We start from the raw sequence: 7148 nt of genomic DNA on the forward strand, positions 1-7148 counted from the left end.
ACAACTGCTGGGGAAAGAGCACACTTGGGGAGAACAAAACTGCAAATCACAGCATGCAAACACTGTCCTAAACCACGGAGGATAAGCAGGCAAAAGAGCCACAGAGGGTGAGGCAGCCTAGGAGCTGCCCAGGAGAGAGAGGCCTAGCGAGTCATGGGGACAACAGCCTCAAGAACAGTAGTGAGTAAACAGTCAAGAAACAGAAAGTACATCTGCTAAGGTGTGGGGAAACAAGTCTGAGAATAGAACTGTGAGAAATGACTGATCACTTTTGAAAATTTTATTAAGCTCTAACAAAAACTATGAAAAAAGAACTAAATAGGGAAAAATTACAGTGCTGGGAGCCCCTGTGATTAACAGCCGCATCCTCATCTTCAAGATGGATTCTCTGCCTTTTATACTTCTAGCTCCTCTTAAAGTCTTGTCAGTTGACTCCTGCCTTGCCACCCAATGGTGGAGATCACTTCCTTACATCTTGGTAGGAGGCCAGGTGTTACTACAGTACCAGGCCAACCCTCCCAAATGCCCTGAGTACCAAGGCCATCCTGTGATAACAATGCAGGGGGGAGGACATATTACAATAACATAACTATACATGTACAAAATTTCTCTTAACATACACCTAATGTTCACCCCTTAAATGTGAGGGCCAACCATCTCATTAGTCATCTATAACAGAACCATGATGTGGAAATGGCACATGGGAGCAGCAACTGTGCAGAAATGTCACAGACATCTTTTCATAAAAATCCTTTCCTTAGGATTTTTCCTCCTGAGAAGCTGAGAGGCCTCAGGAACAAAATGTAAACAATTATTATCTGCTGCTGTGGAATGCAACAGGTGCATCTGTGATTGGTCTCATGTGCTTGTTTCTAATTAATGGTCAATCACAGTCAGCTGGCTCAGACTCTCTGCCCCGAGTTACAAGCCTTTGTTGTTATTCTTTCTTTTTCTATTCTTAGCCAGCCTTCTGATGAAATTCTTTCTTCTATTCTTTTAGTATAGTTCTAATATAATATATATCATAAAATAATAAATCAAGCCTTCTGAAACATGGAGTCAAACCCTCGTCTTTTCCTCAACCTAAGACCCCTGTGAACATGGTCACACAGAAACATGCATGTCACTGAATGAAAGCCAAACTGTGAGTTAAAAGAGGCAAAATATGTTGGGAAAAGGAGAGAGAAGGTACCATAAGTATGTGCTGATACCTTTATTACTGTGTTGTGTGGTCCAGGGGCTGGTTCCTGATTTGGCTAATGTATTTAGCAGAGCCCGAGCCTACACTGGTCCCGGGACAGTGGCTGTGTGTGTGTCCCTGCTTGCGGATGCTCTCGAGGGCATGGGCCCTGTGTCAGTCATTCTCCCTTCTGTCCCAGGGCCAGACACAGTGGTAGGTGCAGTGGGATTCAAACCTCATGGAGAAACAAAGAACCAGGAGCCTGGAACCAGAACTGGTTGTGTGCTCTTGCAAAATTACCTCTGGTGTGATTGAGTTACCCCCACAGATGGGACGGACAGGCGGCACAGGGCCGGCCAGCGGCTGCTCTCTGGCACCTGGGGTGACTGTGGGGGTAGCGTGGCAGCCATCTGAGCAGGTCTCATCCTCCAGCAGAACTGTAAACGGCAGGACCAGCAGAGGCCAGACAGTATTTTTGTAGCAAAGCTCCTTTCCAGACCCAGAGGCTCCCCTGGGGCTGGGCCCCTCAGTCAGCACTCCCCTATGGAACTCACACACTCCAAAGCAGAAGAGAAGAGCCACGAGCACTTTGTGCCTTTCCAGCGTTCTCTACATTTGTATTTTGGTATTTTTCCCTTTATGGTGTGCAGTTTTTAGGGTTTGTTTTTATTGCCTTTTCCCCTCCTCTTTTTCAACTGCAAGTGTTTTAGGGGGGGAGCAGAGGTGCTGCAGTGCAGGACAGAGGGATGGAGTTTTCCCTTCCCTCTCTGGCAGCAGCAGTAGCACAGGGTGGCTCAGCCCCCTTCCCCCTCTTTGGGGCAGCACCTGCCCATCACTTGGGACTGGCTGATCTGTATTTAACTGCTGTTCATCTGACAGACCTGTTGTAGCTATGGGGTGGTGCAGCAGGCCTCTCTCCACCCTGCCCCAGCACATGGCTTGGCTGCTGCAGCTCTGCTCCTTTTTTTTTTTTTTTGTATTTTTTTTCTTAAGACACAAACTGGTTTAATTAAAACTTTACAGGAAAACAATATGCAGGAATAAAAACTCCAGATACATAGCACTTATTAATTATGAAGCTGTTGCTGATCTTGAAAAAGCATTTGAGAATCCATGACCAAATATTCAGCCTTAAATTCTGAAGGAAAGGGAAGGAAGGGCCACGACCTACCAAGTCCTTGCACACTATGGCACATAAAACTGTACTACTTGATATACTTTTCCGTGACCTTTTTGTGAAACACTGATCTCAGAGTATCATTGATGAATCTTTTGTCCTTTTTTGTCTTATCTATCCCCTTGGCACAGTTCTTGAAGACAACATCATCATCTTCTCTCCTCCTTTTAACTTTGAAGTTTGCCTGAGGCTGTGCTGGCCCAGTAAGGTTCAGCAGTGTTACCAGTCAGGATGTTCTCCATCCAAATTCTTTCTTCTTTGGCCTTTTGTGCTTGTTCCTTTTGAGCATGTTCTTCAGCTTATTCTTTTTTGATTTTTTCCAGTTCAGCCAGAAGAGCTGCAGTATCAACATCCTCATATTCATCATTTTTATAATTTCATCATCTTCATCAGTAAGAGGATCATCTGCATCAAGATTTGCTGCAGGAATTTGGTCTAGCTGAGGCTTCTTAGACACAGAAGATGATGTTGTATGTTCTCTGGTTGGTTTGTTTCTGTTCTTTTCTCTTGCAGCAACTCATTCTCTCTCCTCTTCTGCTGGCTCCCTGGCTTCATATTGGCTGTTGTCTCTTCCTCTCATCTAACTGCATTATTTCTTTGATGTGGAGAAATCAAGCCTCTTCGGCATTTAGAGCCTTTTCTAGTTTTTCTTGCTTCTTTATCTCTTCACCCTTACTGTTGGAATTTGAGCTCTTCTTGTGCTTCTTTTTTTTTTCTTTTTCTGTTTCTCTTGGTGGATCTCCATTGGTGCTTTGGGTTTTGTCATGTGTTCCTCCTCCTCAGGCTGCTCTTCCATTAAACTTGCCTCTGTATTAGCAATTAGCAATTTCTTTCCCAGCTTCTCCTGTACAGTAGGAGCATTTGACAAAGGAGTGACAGCACTTATAACCCCACTTGCCTTCTTTCTGGTACAAACCCCAAATGCATGTGTGGTTGATGATCTTCACATTCTCTTCATACTTAGAAAAAGCAATAGCTTTCTGCTGTCCTTTGATGACTGTTCCATGCCTAGAATACTCCGCATAATCTTCTGTTTGAGCTAGCAGCAGTTCATCTAGGAGGGGCATCCAAATGTTCTTGTCCTCCATACTTCTCTAGGATGCTTTCTTTCAGCTGAGCCTTGAAATCTTCTTTTTTCAGTTTGAAAGATTTATAAAGAAACTCTAATTTTGTAGGGTCTGCTTGAAGATGAAATTCAGAGCCTTTGTCTTAACCTCCGAGGCAAAGAGCTGAGTCAGTGCCATGGAAATGGTGTCACCTGTGTAGCAAACAAAGTTGTCACCTGCATAACCAGCATGGAAGAGATAAAGAACATTCCTCACCTGGTTTTAACGGATGGTGATATAACACATACTTCTGGTTACATCCTGCATTGCAATCTAAGACAGTAAAATATTACTTTTCAACATTGTAAGATATGTAGTTGCTTTCTTTTAAGGGATGTGATGACTCCAACTAAAACAGCTGTGATGAAACATGACAAACACCTGTTTGTGGATAAAGAAGATACAGTCTTGATTTTGTCAAAGACTCTATTGCTCCTTACAATCTCTGTTGTTTTATCTTCCATAGATGACACAGAAGAGTCAGTTATGATTCTACATTATGGCTGTTAATGATTGTAAGCTTTTCCTTTGTTTCATTTTGCTGTCACAGGTACATGACTGTTTAGAAAGGTGCTGTCTCAGCTCCCTAAGATGGTTACTGCTGATATACTGATGTGAATTTACTGATTTTATAATAGGCATTATTCATAATATGCTATTACTGTATTTATAACTAGCTTCTTATATGCTTTAACATCTTTGTGTAATTATGTAAAAGACACGTGTTGTTTCAGGATGTTTCATTTTTGTTCTCTAGCTGCTTATGCATCTCTTATATCAAGTTAGCTATCTGGATTGTCCCTGCACTGGCTCTATGGTTTGACCCAATGCTGTCTCATAATTTTAAGTATTTTTCAGAGTTCCAAGAAAAGATACCTGAGCTTTGTTAAAAGCCTCCTCCAAACTGCAAGTCTTGTAGTTTGTCCCAGTTATTATTACAGAAGCACTCCAGCAGTTTGCTGTGTTTGAAGCATCTCTATCCTGAAGGAAACTTCAGAGTTATACAAGTACTAGATGGTTTGATGAGTCTTTAACCCCAAGGCTTTTACTCATAGCTGCTACTATTAAGAGCCTTGTTTTAAAATGTGTTTAGGGAATTCCCTCCCAGATGGATCTTGGGCAATGGCCAGGCCTTGGCTCTACCTGGATGGGGAATTTGCCAACAAACCCAGATGTTTTCTGCATCAAAACTAGATTCAGGTCACTTTGACTTGGCAATTTGACCCTTTATATATGACAGCAGAACCTATTTTTAGAGTGAGCTTGGGAATTACTATCTGGAAATAATTATCCAAGCCCTCGCTAAATTGAGGTTTGTCAGCTGTTCACAGACTCTGGGATGATGGTACAGTATTTCAGAGATTCTGAATTACCTAATTTCAAATGTATTATTAAATATGTGTATTATCTGAAATATTCTTAATTGTTGTACCTGACTGATTCCTGATTGCTGTCAGTTTCTTGTTCACTACATGTATTGTTTTGCCTTGATGTTTCTTCATGCTCATAACCAAAGATATGTATCTCATTAAAAAAAAAAATAAAAGAAGGGGAATGTAGTGCCTTAAGAACATCCAAATAATATAATATGTGCATTAGAAACTTAGACAACAAATCATTTTGAATAATGCAATATTTGCATTAGAGATTTGGAATAAAGATCATCAAATCTAAATCCCAATTGAGTGTGCCACAGCAAAGCCTAGTTGATTCATTGACTTGAAGAGAGAGTGTGCTTGTGTTTTATCATCAGCAGGTTCAAAGAAGTCACCCGTTCATTCATCAGACACCAGTTGCCTCTGAAGAAATGAGGCCCAGTGCAAAGAGAAATAACCTAATCACCATGCAGCCCTCATGGCCAGAACAGGAACAGAAATGGGACTGCCAAGACATGGCTGTGTCTGCAAACTACAGAGGCAATCTGCCAACAAAAGCCTCATGGCATCCTTATGGTACAGTGCTCCTTCAGTTATTCCCTGTTCCAGGACCCAGGAGGACATTCAGTGATGCCAAAGATCAACATTTCCAGCTAATGAACTTTCTCCTGAGTGTCAACTATTTGGACTTTAAAACAATGGTCATTTATTTCCATTTTCCTGAGAGACATTGGACATTATTCTTTACTTTTCTCATGCTGTGAAACCCTGTGTCAATACTTTGATAGAATTTGATACATTTTGTTAATTGTAATCGGTCTTTTATGAATCTTATCCCATATCTAATTGATAACCAGTGATAACCTTAATGACATAATACCCTCATAAGAGTGAGCTGTTTTAACATCAGAACACATGAAACTTTTTTAAATTAACCAAACGGGTGAGATGTCATAGACAGGTAGAAGAATTATAAAAGAAAGGCCTTATGAATTCAGGCCTCACTCTGCTAAAATTGACAAAACTGACCTGTCATTTCTTCTAGGTGCAGCTCACAAGCAATTTGCATGTTCCCATTTGAAGCTATTCTGCGAATGAGAAGTTCCTTTAACACAACAATCTATTCTGAGGGTGAAAAACAAATGCACCTGTGTAAACAATAAGATTTGTTCCATGAGAACCCACAAAGGAAAAACGTTAACATATCTAGAGAGAGAAAATTCGATAGATATATACAACAGCCTTTACTGACCATGAACTGAGTTTCACTGTATTGCTGACCAATAACACCAATTAGTTGTTAAACCTTCTGGTATTTCCTACAAATATGAGCTTTGTGAATAAAGAATTGTCTTTCTGCATGTAGAAAATGGGGCCTTGGCTGATTTATTCCAGCACCAGTTCACACTGTGAGATACAAAGTGATTTTGAAAGCAGTAGAAAAGCAGTGTAATAACAGTGTCCTCAGCGTGGCTCCCAGACCCATTCCTGGCAGCCCCACGGGCTCTGCACATTGATCACTGCAGCCAAAGCTGCACTTAGCTCCAGACCAAACACCATCAGGAGGCAGGGTGGTAAATAATGCCTTTCCCCAGGGCTTTTGACTGAATGTGTGATCATTCCATGCATTTCATACCCTGAGAAGAAGCCACCCACACAGTAATCTCAGCTGCACTCTCCCTGCATCAGCCCCAGAGCACCAGCATCAGTCAGGGAATGAGGACCTTGGTGCCCCAGCAGCAGCACAGTTTGGGGTTCCCCGTGCTGGGCAGCCCTGGCTCCCAGTCCCTGTGTTCATTTTCCAGGAGATCCACAAGCAGCAGCCATGGTCACTCTGCTGTGGCACTGCAAGCAATGTTAGCTCAACGTGTTCAACATTAACAAGGCCATCTCACAGTTTTAAAGCATGCTCCAACTCTCTTCATGCACCTCTTCTTCCTCAAGGACAGCCTCTCTACAAAGCCATGGAGAGTTTTTAAATTTTGACTTGAATATCAAGGCCCAACACTGAATTTTTTTATCAATATTTGCCAAGCCAGGTGCATGTGTCAGCTGGCTTTGGCTTACATGCTGCCAAAGAGCCACAGGCAGCATCAGAGGGGGGACATCACCTGTTCCTGGGCAGCTCTAATGGAATATCCCCCAGTTCAATCTCACATTTCAGAGCAGAGGGGAGGCATATCCATTTTAAAGTGTGATTACTGGAAACTGGCTGGAAAAACTGACATTGCACCCCCTGCATTCATGTTGTTAGTATTTGCTGTATTCATAAGAGCAACAAGGTATTTTCCTTGCCAGGACAGCAAATG

The 7148-nt window shown here is 42.1% G+C and overlaps 1 pseudogene; it reads right to left on the minus strand.

Annotated features, from left to right (window-relative positions):
* Positions 1-2385: 2385 nt before the first annotated feature.
* LOC131563686 (spliceosome-associated protein CWC15 homolog) lies at positions 2386-2937 on the minus strand (annotated as a pseudogene).
* Between the last annotated feature and the right edge of the window lie 4211 nt (positions 2938-7148).

This window comes from Ammospiza caudacuta, chromosome 13, assembly GCF_027887145.1.
Source record: "Ammospiza caudacuta isolate bAmmCau1 chromosome 13, bAmmCau1.pri, whole genome shotgun sequence".
NCBI classification, from domain to species: domain Eukaryota; kingdom Metazoa; phylum Chordata; class Aves; order Passeriformes; family Passerellidae; genus Ammospiza; species Ammospiza caudacuta.